We start from the raw sequence: 15,050 nt of genomic DNA, 5'->3' as shown, positions 1-15,050 counted from the left end.
TATTTGTGTATTTTTCTTATAGAACACAACATATTAAAAAGAATCCATACATTTGTAGATTTTAAGAAAAGATTAATACTATGAAAAGCCAAATAAATAACCTAAGTAAGTTCTGTTGTCAGATTTGTCAGGAGGAATAAACAATCAGGTCTATAGAAACTAGTAAGACACCTGAGGGTGGAATGCGACCTCAAGGTGACATGCAACCTCGCCCTAAAGGGCGAGGTCGCGCCAATTCTTGACCATCTGGCCAACCACAGCGTTTCTCTGACGATTCTAGTTGTTGTCATTCTGGGGGGAGTTTGTTCATGTTTTTGTGAGGGTATCAACCCTAGGAGACACGGGGAGAACATGCAAACTCCACACAGAAAGGCCCTATCGCTCACACCCTAGGTTGGGTTGGCGATAGGGCCTTTCTGTGTGGAGTTTGCCTAAACATGGAGATGTGGTACAGAAGGACTCGTATATGGGCATAAAAAGTATGTCATGTGACATCACTTCCTGTACAGACGTTCAGACAGACAGCCATTGACTCCGACCTAACAATGGCTACTGTCTATGACGGTAGTTCCATATGACATCTCCATGTTTAGGCCAAACAGATTCGCTCCATTTCTCCATGTATAGGTCCGAATGCCCAACGTTGAGCTTGACTCAGTCCATTGAGTTGGCCTAACAATGGCTACTGTCTATGACGGTAGTCCCATATGACATGATGGAATGGACTTTCTCCATATATAGTGTTCTCCACATCTCCATGTTTAGGCCAAACAAATTTCGCTCCATTTCTTAACACAGACGCCCCCATATTTACATATATATATAAAAAGTATGTCATGTGACATCACTTCCTGTACAGACAGTCAGACAGACAGCCATTGACTCCGGCCTAACAATGGCTACTTTCTATGACGGTAGTCCCATATGACATGATGGACTGGACTATCTCCATATATAGTGTTATCCACATTTCGTGTAGCCGCCCTGTACAGGAAGTGATGTCACAACTCGCTGACATCACAGAGGATACGGAAGGAAGGAAGGAAGGTCACTCAGAGGATACGGAAGGAAGGTCACTCAAGCGACACGGTTCTTAAGAGTATATGCGACCTTCGGTCGCAATAAGCCCAAAATAAGTGAATATAGGCCACATGACCACTTTAAAAACAAATGCAATATATTTGAAAATAGCTGATCTACAAGCTCACGACCACAACCACCATTATTTACAAGCAACTTTACAGAAATACCAGCCCAACATGGCTTATAATAGTCAGACCTGACAAGACTGCATGTTATTTCCTCCAACCTAGCACAACATGGCTTATATTATCAGACCTGGCAACTGCATGTTGCTAATTTCTCCACCACACACAGTAGGCTAGGTTACTTGCTAACAGACACAAACTGCACATGTCATATAACCACAGACAACCACAAAACACACCACTCTATAATCAAATTGTTTTTAAATTAATCGGCGATGAGAAATTGTTCTCATCGACGATTCATACTCCACCTTGAGAGGCTCTTGTCAGACTACAATATGACGTCACCCGACGTAAGTTCGGCCGTTCGGTGCTGTCGAAATGTTGTGACTTCCCGAACTCATTTGGGTGCTCAGCGGTGTCTTCTCGTTCATTCAGCCCAGCTTCAAGTTCATAATTCGGCAGTGAAGACAAGGAAACATCGGTCGTTTGGAAGAAACACAAGTCTACTTCCAAATGCTTGTGGCCGTGTAATGGGCATCGCATAGCGCGATAGTATACGCTGTCAGCTGCATCTCGCGCTTGCTGGGGTGTGTGTGTGTGTGTGTGTGTGTGTGTGTGTGTGTGTGTGTGTGTGTGTGTGTGTGTGTGTGTGTGTGTGTGTGTGTGTGTGTGTGTGTGTGTGTGTGTGTGTGTGTGTGTGTGTGTGTGTGTGTGTGTGTGACCCCCCATTCTCTCTCCATTTTCTTCCTATCTGGTGCTGCTGGAGCTGGTGCTCACTGAAATTCCAAGTCGCCAAATCAACTTTCTAGGACACCTCGCCAACTAGCGTGGACATGTCGCCAAATGGGTTAAGACGCCTAGCCAAATGCTCCCAAGTCATGTCACCAACCAGCTTGGATGGCTCACCCCTAAACCGCGGACTGTGATATAAACAATTATAATCTAACAATCAGGCCACATACGACTGAATATCTGCTCAGGGACAGCAGCATTATTATAACCATTAGCCTACTTAATATAAAGCATACTACAAAACATCTACCAAACGTCCGCAACCCACATGTCTGTCCCAAAATATTATAGCCTACCTCACTTCTAGCCGGCTACATATGAGGACCAAACGCATAATAGAATAACTTCGATAATTAATGTAGGCCTAGCTGCAATTTGCGCGCACAAACAGCTTTCACTCCGTGGACACTGTCTTTCTTTCTTTCTTTCTTTCTTTCTTTCTTTGCGGTGGCCATGCGGTGCTGGTCTCTGTAATCCAACAGAATCTACAGACCCCAAAACCAACTGAATAATTCAGGTGTCATCATGGTCTCTCTAAAGTTTTTGATATGTAATTCCCTCTCAAATGTTATTTCCATCTCAACACATAAAAGAACCAACACTGGGGCTTTACACATAGACTACTGCATTATATCCTATACTAATTACTTTAAACCATAAAGCTTTTGGTAGGCTGTATAATATCATTACATGTTGTTACAGTCCAGTGTTGAGAGGAGGTGGTTTGAACAGTTTATTTATTTGTACTTTACTTGAGTTTTTACTTGAGTATTGTACTTTTACTTTTATGATTAGAACACTTTAGTTACTAGTTTCTTTGCAGACAAAAAATATAATGCAGATAAAAATTATAATATTGTAAAACATACATTAACCACTTTAGCCCTATTTTATACCTAACAAGCTCATTGCATTTATGGTGCATTTATTATAAGCCAAAGACCAAATGAATAGACCTATGTGTGTGTCTAGTGTGTTTGGCGACTCGTCCAGCGAATTTTGCGAGATGTCCACGACTGGTTGGCGACCTGACTTTTGCGAGTTGTCCCGCGAATTTGGCGACTTTGAAATTTAGCGAGTCGACCTGATACCTCCAGTCAGCGTGCAGCCGCAAGGGCTAGTCAGATATGTATCTGCCCTGCACAGCTCATTTATCGGCCACAAACGTTTTCATGCCAGGGACCTCCAATATTTACCAGTAAGACTCCCTAATCGGGAGATAAGCGACTGTCAGGTCGCATACACAAGCTTTAGAAGGCAATGGTAGCCAATCAGGAGGGAATATGGGAAATGGGACAGTTCCATGTTGATGACATGACTTTAGAGACAGATGGAGGGAGGGACCGCTGGGGGAGCTTTGCATAGTAACTTGCGACCTGGCGGTTGCAACAAGTGACTTCGGCGCTAGTCGTAAGAGAGTATGAATTGACTTTTATATGGCCAAAATAAATTCGGCTCCCTATTGGACTATGAATCCAGCCCCGTGAGCAGGGGTCGACATTTGGCGGCCTGCGGGCTAAAATCTTCCTTTATTCAGGTTGAGTGAATAACGCCTGTCTTGGGTGCAAACAAATCTCTTTCCAGACTCAGAATGGAAAAAGCGTTTAATAAGTATTGGCTAAATCATAATTGAAAGAAAGGGTTAAAAGTGGCATCAACCACGCGTTTCGGCTCTTTTGAGCCTTCCTCAGGGTATGGGTTAGCAAACGTCACCTGCCCGAATTTTTTTTTTAACTGCCCTGGGCAGTCGGGCAACTGTTAGTGTCAATGCCTGAAACACCTATGAAGTAAGTGAGGAGACCCATCTTCTCTCCAAAATGCCTATTACCACAGCTATAAAACGGAGCCAACACTGCATGAATATTTTCTCAAACATTTAATGTTTTGTTTCTTAAGTATTTATTATTATTATTTTTTATTTATTTTTTATTCTCTATCTCTATCTCTCCCTCTCTCTCAGACTTGCTGCAGCTCCATGTGTGTAAAGAGGTGTTCACTGCACAACAGGAGAAGAACCCCAGTCTGGTCCATGAAGAACCAGAACAGCCTGTAGCCTGCACCTCAAGTGAATACATGAAAACACAAGCTGGTGTTGAAGGTTGTGGAACGTCACAGGCGAAATGTGATGACAAGCACCTCTCTTCTAACTGTTCTGAATCTGATATTACAGAGGACAATGATGATGGGGAGGAGACCAAAAAAACTCACACAGGCAAGAAAGGGTTTACTTGTACAGAGTGTGGCACAATGTTTAATCAAAAGTTTCAGTTGGCGTTGCACACTATGATTCATACTGGGGAAAGGCCTTTTACTTGTACCGTTTGTGGTTTAGGCTCTTGGACGAGTGCTGCACTTAAACAACACTTGATGACTCATACAGGGGAAAAGCCCTTTCCTTGTACAGTTTGTGGAACAAGCTTTAGTCGAAGTTGGGTGCTAAAACAACACATGTTGACTCATACAGGGCACAAAGGCTTTAGTTGCACAGAGTGTGGGAAACAGTTTAATCGAAAGTACCACCTGAAACTGCATACAATGATCCATACAGGGGAAAAACCTTATAGTTGTGCAGTTTGTGGTAAAAGCTGGAGGCAAGAGGGAGATCTAAAAACTCACATAAGGACTCATACTGGGGAAAGGCCCTTTACTTGTATGATTTGTGGTAAAGGCTGTATTAAAAGGGATCAACTAAAAACACACATGAGAATGCATACAGGGGAAAGGCCATTCTCTTGTACAGTGTGTGGGTTAGGCTGTAGTAGTAGTAGCCACCTTAACACACACAAGAGAACTCATACAGGGGAAAAGCGCTTTCCTTGTACCGTTTGTGGACAAGGCTGTAGTCGATCGTCTGAGCTAAAACAACACATGAGGACTCATACAGGGGAAAAACCTTTTTCTTGTACAGATTGTGGTCAAGGCTTTAATCGAGCAGATCATTTAAAAAGACACATGATGTCTCATACAGGGGAAAAGCCCTTTACTTGTACAGTTTGTGGTAAAGGATGTGTCAATCTGAAAACACACATGAGGACGCATACAGGAGAAAAACCCTTCATATGTACCATTTGTGGTAAAGGCTGTGTTCATAGTAGTCAGCTGAAAACACACATGAGGACTCATACAGGGGAAAAGCCCTTCATATGTACAGTTTGTGGTAAAGGCTGTATTGCTAGCGGTCAGTTGAAAACACACATGAGAACTCATACTGGGGAAAAGCCATTTACTTGTACAATTTGTGGTAAAGGCTGTAGTCAAAGCAGTGAGCTAAAAGCTCACATGAGGACTCATGTAGGGGGGACATGATTGTAGATGTTAGTGGCCTTTTGTAATTTTTGCGTCTTGTTATGTGTCATATTATTGTCGAGGTGCTTTTCTAATCCTTCTTTTATTCTAATGTCGAGTTGAATGATGATGTTTGATTTGAAAATGTATAGTATTGAGAATTGATAGTATAGATGAATGGTGATTGAATCTGATCACCACCAGCTGTACCCTATCCTTATTGACGAGGAGCGTACTGTAGGGCTGTGACAATTATTACATAATTGGCTAACCGAGATTATTTGACAAAATCGCGATTATTTTTCATAATTGTTTCCACGTTTCCAGATCTACAAGCTCGCGACACTTTGTGAGTTTATAGATTGGCTATTTCCACTAACGTGTTCTTTTTTAGGTATAACGTTGTCAAATATGTCATAATTTCTTTTAGGTTATTTTGGTTGTGTCATATCTACCATCTGCAACTTCAAAGCCTAAAAGCCAAACAGAAATGTAATTGTCAACGACAAAAACACAGTTAAATCGTTAATCGCAATTATTTGAGTAACAATTAATCGTCATGTAAAATGCCATAATCGTGATAATTGCATACATTGTGTGATTGGTCGTGGTTGACCCCTTTGAATGTGTTGTGTTTCCACAGTAGATGCTTGAGGAAGGTCTTTGGCCAAACATTTTAAGTTCTTTAATAAAACAATTCCTTTATTGAGCAAGTGAAGACAGTGTGTGAGATTCATTCTACTTACAGATGCAATCAGTTATAAATGTGTTAGTCAAAATGCACACTCTGAAGTCTGAACTAGCCAAGTGGCTTAGCTACAATTAACCATTACCAGCTGAGTTACTTGGGGGTCCACCCTATGTTCCCCAGCTTCTATGTTCCCCACAGGTTAACCTGCATTAGTTTTACTGGGGTTAGGGGTAGGTTTAGGTGGTAAGAAAGTGGGGAACATAGAACCTGGGGGACATAGAACCTGGGGGACATAGAACCTGGGGGACATAGAACCTGGGGGACATAGGTACGGTCCTGTTACTTGGCTAGTGACTTAGCTACTTGTTGCTTATACCGAACAAGAGATAAGCTTAACTTCAGGACATACTCGGACTACATTTACTCCGATTACTTTTAGACTCCGAAATATTGTAAAATGGCCGGTTTCCATGGCAACTGGCGATTAAATCTTGTCTTGACGTCACTCGTTCATCACCTGGGTTGTGTTTTTCTCCATGGAGAAATCTTAAAATCGTCTTGTATAAGCCTTGTCGTCCAAAAATAAACTTGTCAGTGATATTTAATTTTCGGGGGGGTGGCTCTGTATCGTTTCCTTTTTCGTATCCTGTGCGTGCGGGGCTGCGGGCGTGTGTGGGTCAAGGTTGGTCAAATGAATATGTGAACGCCACAGCTGCTATTGCATGTAGGTGTGAATACCCCCTCATGTGCACTGCAACACATGTCAAATGTGGCTAAAAACGGACCCCAAAAGACTGTGAAAATCACTAAACCATCGTTTTGAGGGGCCATTTCTTGCCCAAGGAATGTTTTTCGTGCAAAACAAATGCTTGCAATGGATTCAGAATACTTAAAAACCCCTAGTTTGACCCCTCACATCCCACTTAAAGCAGATTTTTTGGGAGTATGTTTTTCCTTTATAGTAGTAAGTGAAGGTAGGTAGGTCGTTTTCAAAACTTTCCCCTGATGGGATTCCTTGGGACTTTTTTTCCCTCACTAAGGACATATTGAGGATACAAAATCAGTTGAGTTTGCTACTATTGCAATTTGTTTTAGGTTTAGCCTAATTTTGGCCTAGAATTACTGGACTATAAATGCAAGCGCAATTGAGCAAAAAAAAGATAAAGAAAACCTCCAAATGAGGCTGGACACATGAGTCCTTTAATCACATGATTAAAGGACGTGGCGTACGTGCGAATGGGTCTCTAACCGTCAAAGGAAATTCATTTGGAATTCAAATGGTAAATGAATCGCTGTCTGCTTTCGCTCTGCCGTCCTTTGACTCCTTTGTGGAGGATTTGGGACTCGTAAACGATCTGCGGGGAGGCGGGGCGGGTGAACGTAAGAATGAACGAATGAACGACACATTTCCGGGATTTGAACGAATCGTTCACGAGTCAGGCTAAAGATTTGAATCTTATGAACGAATCACTCATGAACGACTCATCACTACCGCGTATGGTATCGCAGCGTCACAAAGGCCTTAAGAACAGAGCTCCAAACTGCCCAAAACAAACCGATTAGTCTTCTGATTAAAGGACCCCCAAAATGACTTTTTTTCTATTGATTACTCAAGCCATGGAGACTTGAGTTCATTTAAGTCTATATATTATTTGTCACATTCAAATAATTTGATTATAGTAAATGTACCCTCATTTATTAAAATAATTTGATTTTTGGTTCCCCATCCGTAACCAATGGAGGTAAATCTATTGCAGTCAAATTTTTGTCTAACCCTAACCCTAACCCAAAAAATATTATTAAACTCCATGGTGTGAATAATCAATAGAAAAAAAATACATTTTGGGGGGTGAACTACTTTAACATTCCATCTCGGGCTCACCCGATCGGGTGGCTCACGGTAGCTGACAGCCTGACAAAGTAGCCAGCCTACAGCATCTTACAATGGGCCATGGTGCACAAGATACACTACACTAGCCTGGTTAATAAACCAGACTGCACAACAGTGACAACACCACTCCCTGTTGGTGTGATAGAGTCTGACGCTTGCAGTCAGGCTAACACAACTGTATAAATACTTCCAGAACATCAAGGATGTTCACAATTACAACACCAGAGGCAGCTCCACAGATCACATCCAACACAGATTTGTCTCAAAGGGCGATGCGGCAAAAAATGTGGAACACCCTACCGAAGGCCATAAGGCATGTTTTCACTACAGTTCTGGAATTTTTCCTGCAAAATAATTAGCATAATGATTTTCAACTTGCCGGGAGTTTAGTTTTTTGGGTGTTTTCACATAAGCAAAAATGCTGGCATAGCCATAAAATACCTCGTTTTCACTAAACCGTTGTCGCGGTGTTGTCCGTTGTCCGTGTCCGTGTTGCCAGACTTTGCGAGAGAACTAAGCAACCAGGTGTACGAAAATAATCCCCAAAAAGTGATATTATCTAGGCCACACGAGCACTTTAAAACTACCCGCATCGCCACATCAGCTAATTGAAAATTACCGATCTACAAGCTCACAACAAATAAAACGAAACCAGCAACTATCATATACAAACAACTTTACGGAAATGAAGCCCAGAGTCGCTTATAATTAGCAGACATGGCAACACTTGCACTGAAAGACCTGAAAAAAAAATGAAAAAAAGAAACACTCTCCCCAGTTCGTTGCGTTCACTGCGGTGGCATCGGTGCCTGTCCTGTCTCTTCTCTCTCTCACTCTGAACGCTACAAATGGATTTACTAAAACAAAATATTCTTCATGCTCAGCAACAACAACACATAAGGTCCGTTCAGAAAGGATCTCATCTAATGCAACGTGTTGCACCTGTGGGCTTTAGATTAGCTGTGGTCTGTGGACTCGCTCGGTGCTCAAAAGACTTTTAGGCTAATCATCACATGACAACGGCGATAAACTAATGATGCACCTTTTGTTGAGAACAGCTTCTTTCTTTCAGAACCTCTCCAGTCCCTCCGCAGATAGCGGAGGAAGAGGTTCCAAAAGGAGCTGCCGTTAAGAAATCGTTGCACTTTTGCAGGCAGCCAGCCATGGTCACAATGCGACTCTCACTCTACTCTTTATAGCCTAAATAATTATCCCTAATGCAAGGTGAAGCTGTATTATATTTCGACTGTAGGCCTATATCCCATTCACATTCTGATCGTTTTCAATCCCAAATACAATGCTTTAACTGTTATCATTGGCTCCTTACGCACCTGCTTGTCAAAAAACCGTCAAAAATAACGGTATGCGTTTTCACAGAAGGGAAATTTGTATTCTAACGGTACTTTAGCCAAAAATTACTAGGTATTTTCCCGTCAAATTTCGGCCTCCAAAACTCCCGGAATACAAAATAAGTGGCCGGTTTCACATGGCGTGAATTTCAAAATTGCCGTCATTTTTGACAAGACTTCCAGAAGTTTTGCTCAGTGAAAACGGGGCTTTAGAGGAGTGTAAATCCCTACCCTGATTTAAAACAGCTCTGAAGAGTCACTAACAGGCGGCTGCTACTCAAAACTGGCAAAGCCTATCCTTACCTTACTTCCCACTGTCTATTTGTCTGTCATGTAAAACTTTTTTGTGGTATTTATCCTTTAAGTTGACCATGTAGGCCAGGGCTACTCAACTTAAGATGGCTCAGGGGCCACTTGGCAAAATAGTGAAAATACTAAATGTCCAAGGGCCGCAAGCTAAAAATGATGGCCCTATTTTGGACGTTTAGACAATGATTTTTGTAACACATTACATGTCCAGTCTAGAAATTAAGGAAACACTATTATTTGTCCACACTGAAAGTAGACCTACACATAATATATTTGTATTGGCATGACCATGCCGGGTCACATAGACATACTGCATGGGCCGCATGCAGGCCCCGTGCCGCAGGTTGAATAGCTTACAACAGCAGGTTGTAGGCTATCAGTGAACTGGTCTGTTATTGTAGAGTACTTTCTCTATGCAAACGTCTAATAAAGTCTTAAATCAATCAATCAATCAAGTATGTCTGTCTGTCTGTCTGTCTTTCAGTGACATTTACACACATTGTCCACTAGAGGGCGAAGGGCCGTAGGTGTGCGACTGCGCGCTATCCGTAGGAGATGCAAGGAAAAGGAGCGCTTGTTTTTGGTGATAACGACGGAGAAGCGCCGTCTCAAGCAATGGACTGTGGACTTGTCTTGACCCACGTCACGTGACACAGACACACCGTCGAGCAAGCTAAAGCGAGACCGTTGCGTTCGGAAATGCGCACTCAACGCACTGGTGTGCCATGTTGTCGTTCGTTTATTCGGTGCACTTGGTGCGTTGTCGTTCGGAAATCCAGTGCGCGGCGCACTGGTGTGTTGAGTGCACGCACTCACCAACCCTACTCAGAAGATGGGGTTAGGCGGTGTGGTGCGTCAGTGTGGTGTTTTGATTGGTTGGTTTTCATCGCCGTGTCTCGAGCGCTTCTCAGCTGTGAACAATGGAGGAAATGACCGCAAATGCAGCATTTACAGCTTTATTGGTCGTTTGGGCTTGATAGTTTCACACGCATAAACATGTAAACTAACAGCAGGTATGCCAATATTATGAATTACATCTCCTTTCAATATCAACGTTACGTTAGCAACTGCTGCTTTTAAGGAAGTTTACCTTCAGAGCTCAGAGTGAAAAAGCACACAGCTGACTCTTAACTGGTCGTTCGTAAATAAGCCACACTGAACGCACTCTCCAACGCCACGCCCACTGCACTCACTACACTGAGCACACACCCGGTGCGGGTTTCCGAACGCACCTTGTCAAGCGTTGCGACGTCCGCTTGTCGCTTGAGCGGACTCAGTGCCGTTAGAAGTTATAAACCAGGGTGCTAGAATAGTAAATCTTCGTTCCCCTGACTTTCGGCACCTCCGCGCGGTCCAAGGGAACACAACGGAGCGCTCCCTCCCTCCGGTTCAGCCAATCACAGCACCGTGCGGCAACAGTGCCCTTTATTTCTCTTAGGAGATGAGTAAGCCTGGCTACGCGAGGCTACTTTATGGCGCATGCATGCGTTCAAGACGTTGGATTCATGAGTTGAGTTCAGGCAGACTGTGTCGTTGGGAGAAAAGAGTGTTTGTTACAAAAGCAACGTGCCGTCGTGGTGGAGATGTTTCTTTTGTTGTATGAAACTTCAGTTTGTGTTGGAGCGCATGCAGAGTTCACGCGGCTTAACGTCTACCTACCAGAAAGGGATCGAGAGTGAAACAATAGAAACGGCTGGACATTGATGATCTGCAGGTTTGTGAGCTTCACGTTTACTTCACGTAGGAGGACACCTTTAGTAGTTAAACTACTAGATAGTGGCGTAACTACAAGTGGCCATGCGAAACATGACGCTCGTATCAGTTATGTTTTAGGGATACTATACCAGCTAAGTTACTATGGCTCGGGGCCTCAGGCTAGCTGCTAGCTAGCTGCTTGTTGTTACTAGTTACCGAACGAGAATGAGTATCTCAGGCGGTTTCCAGACTTTCCACTGATTTTGACTCATGCATATGTAGCAGGTATATAAGATATACAGTATTTATGCATTCCACCAAGAATCCCTCACGTTTTATTGTATTTTTCCTTTATTATTTATTCCCACTCTTATTCTGTAAATAGTTTCCACAATAGACCGTTTTGGGAGCTTTCTTTTATTTTGAAGTCCTCACTTCCTGTCTAGCGTCATCTACCTGCGTGTGTTTTCTCTCCCTCCTCACTTCTAACCTGTCTTGTGAGGAGGTGAGTTGTTTTGGTCAGTGCTCTGTAAAGATTTCGGTTCTAATGTTCATTTAAGATGATATAACCTTTGTAAACTATCAAAAACGAGTGTATACTGTACTAATGTGTTACTGTGTGTTTGCTGGGTTAAAGTTTGAGTGTTTTGGCGAACTTTATGATGGTAAACTGTTTAGCAGTGTTTGTGAGGACTCTCACACAGAGCGTAGCAGCATGTTCATTGTTGTTTTCCCTCCATTTACAGACAGTGTGTGCTGCAGACCTGTGTATTAATGCTGCTGCATTATTATCTTTTATTTCTGTGCAGGTATGTTACTGTTGCTCCCTTTATCTCTTTATTTTGGTCTATTGTGTTTTGTACTGTATCTACTTTATTGAATTATTTACTTATATATATAAAAATGACACTTAGCCGGTGGTGTATTAATTTCAGATGCAATGGTATGTGTATGTTGTATAGTGACTAATGTGAAAGACAGATGTTATGTGTATATTTTGTAAGGCATTGTGAGCCACTCACTTCTAACCTGTCTTGTGAGGAGACAGTGTGTGCTGCAGACCTGTGTATTAATGCTGCTGCATTATTATCTTTTATTTCTGTGCAGAAATAAATCATGCCACAGTTTCGGCTAACGTGGAACACAGTCTCTTCATCAAAAGTATAACACAACGCAGAGCAGTAGCGAGGGTCTGCTAGAATGTAGGCCCAGACCGGCTACATTGGTGCCGTGTGACCCGTCCGACATCTTGGATCAACGCCAGCTTGGTCACCGGAGGTTGTCGAACGCCACAACAATGACAGCAAAATAAGGTTCCATTTTGAGAGGTTACATTGATGTGACTTTGTCACAGTTACAAGGACATTGGGGAATTGGTTATTTTATTTATTTTATTTTACCTTGAAAAGGAAGAGTCAAGGTTTGAAAAAAAAAAACATTGTAAAGTGTCAAGTGAAAAAAAGTGAAAGACAAAAAAAAAAGTACTTTCCACTGCTACTTATTTTGACAGTGTTTTCTGTTTTTTGTACACTTCCAGTCATTTGAGAAAAATGGATTCTAATGTAAATGTGAAACCTGTTCATACTGTTGATTCTGGTTTTGTGAGGGGGGCACAGCCTATTACCTCTCCACTTTCTGGTTTGGGGAGGGGGGCACAACTTTTTAACTCTCCAGTTGCTGGTTCGGGGAGGGACACACAGCTAATTCGCTCTCTTGGGAGGGGGGTACGGCTGTTTAATTCTCCAGCTGCAAGTCCCGGTGACGTGGGTTCATCAGTGCCCAGCTCCACCCGCCCAGTTAATGTTCCAGGCAATGTGGGTTCCCCAGTCCTCACTTCCACCCGTCTACCTAGTCAACCACCCCTTACCCCCAGACCCACATTTTCACTTTCGGCCATTCCAGACAGGAGTGACCCAGCTTTAAGTGATCTCATCACACACATCGCCCAGCAAGTGGGACAGTCTATATCAGCTCAATTAAAGGCGGAGCGTCCAGCGGATGATGGCAGTCAAGCACGAGTTCAGAACTCAGGTGCAGGCCAGGCACTCGTTGACACCACACTTAACCTGACTGGTGTAAAGTTAGTCATGCAGTCCGATGTGAGAGAGCCTCCTGTGTACAGGGGAGATGGGTCTGACAAGCTCTCAGTACATGAGTGGGAGGAGCTTATGGAAACCTACTTGAGAAAGAGGAACATACAGCTGAGAGAGCAGCATCAGGAGATGTTGACTAGGTTAATGGGCAAAGCCAGAGACATTGTGAAGATAACTCTCCGTAGCAACCCATTACTGAAGCCTCATGAGAACCCAAAGGTTATAACTGACATATTGAAACAGCATTTCAGTGGAGTGACATGTTCGAGCATGCCCCTTGCAGACTTCTATAACACTGTGCCTGTAGCAGGAGAGAACCCAGTTGAATACTGGATCCGCCTTAACAAGGCTGTTGATGCAGCTGAGGAGGGCTTGAGCAGGCAGGGGCGACACATTGATGATCCCAGTCGAGAGGTGACCATGATGTTTGTCAAGTATTGTCCAGACCCCTCCCTTGCTGCAGTGTTGCGGTTCAAAGCGCCAGAGAAGTGGACAGCTGGTGAAATACAGGAGCATGTTGACCGTTATCAGATCGACATGAGGGAACGGCTGAACACCAGACCAAACCGTCCCGGCCCAGCAAGGCCTGTGGCGGCTCATGTTCAAACACCTGTGTCTGAGGAGGTGCCTGTTGCCAGTCATCCGGTGTTGCCCCCGGTTCAGGCCGAAGCAAGTGTCACATCTACTCCTCAGTTCGATGATAATTGCCTAAAGACTTTGATTGGCTTACTTGACCGCACTCTTGCTCAGAACAGCCAGGCAATGGCTCAGAATAACCAGCAGATGTATAGACGACACCCGTCTGACCAGTCACAGAATAAACCCTGCAAGGTATGCAAGTCTGTGGAACACTCCACTCTGGCACATTGCAGGCGGGACCGTCTGTGTCTGTCTTGCTTCAAGCCTGGCCATATCAAGAAAGACTGTCCTAGTTACACTCCCGGACGGGAGGACCAGGCCGCACATCCACCTCAAGAGCGGCAGCCTTTAAACTGACTGGCCCGCATTTGGAGAGGGGACGTGTGGGTGAGGATAAACAAACCCTCAGAAGTGACAGTGAATTTGAACAAAGTTATGTGAAACTGTGCAGTGCAGCACCAGCCGGTGTGAAGATAATAGCGCAGAATACACAAAGAGTTGAGCCATATGATGAGCTATTCTACGCTCCAGTCAATGTGAATAATGTTTTCCAGATGAAGGGAATGCTTGATTCAGGTTCCATGGCCTGTACTTTCAGCGAAGAAGCGGAGGAAAGGATGCTGAGTCAAAAAGTGTTGTCGGTACCAAGGCCGATGACTCAGGAAGTGGTTTTAGTGGGGTGTGGAGGAAAACTCACTAAACCAAAGTGCATGTACGAGGTTGAGATGAAGGTGTATGGGGAGAGCTGCGTCGTTCCAGTCCTTGTGGTGCCAGGCCAGCGAGATGATCTTATCATCGGCACAAATGTGATCAAGTTTCTCATGCGCAGGCTGAAGAACAGTGATGATTACTGGCGGCTTATCTCTGTTGGCGGTCTTTCCTCATCTCCAGAGTGTGAACAGTTCTTGGACCTCATGGCAAACACATCCCGCTGGAGGGGTGAGGAGCTGCCAGACAAAATCGGCACAGTCAAGCTGAAGCAGTCAGTCACTCTTCTAGCGATGCAAGAGCACCTCGTTTGGGGGAAACTACCCAACGATACTCCCATGTCACCTGGAAGCACCGTGATAGTTGAGCCGACGTCATCCAAGTCCA

The sequence above is a fragment of the Nannobrachium achirus genome (genome assembly GCF_963921795.1).
Source record: "Nannobrachium achirus genome assembly, chromosome: 15".
Classification (NCBI taxonomy): Eukaryota; Metazoa; Chordata; class Actinopteri; order Myctophiformes; family Myctophidae; genus Nannobrachium; species Nannobrachium achirus.
The sequence above is the reverse complement of the archived record's forward strand: the minus strand, read 5'-3'. Positions refer to the sequence as shown.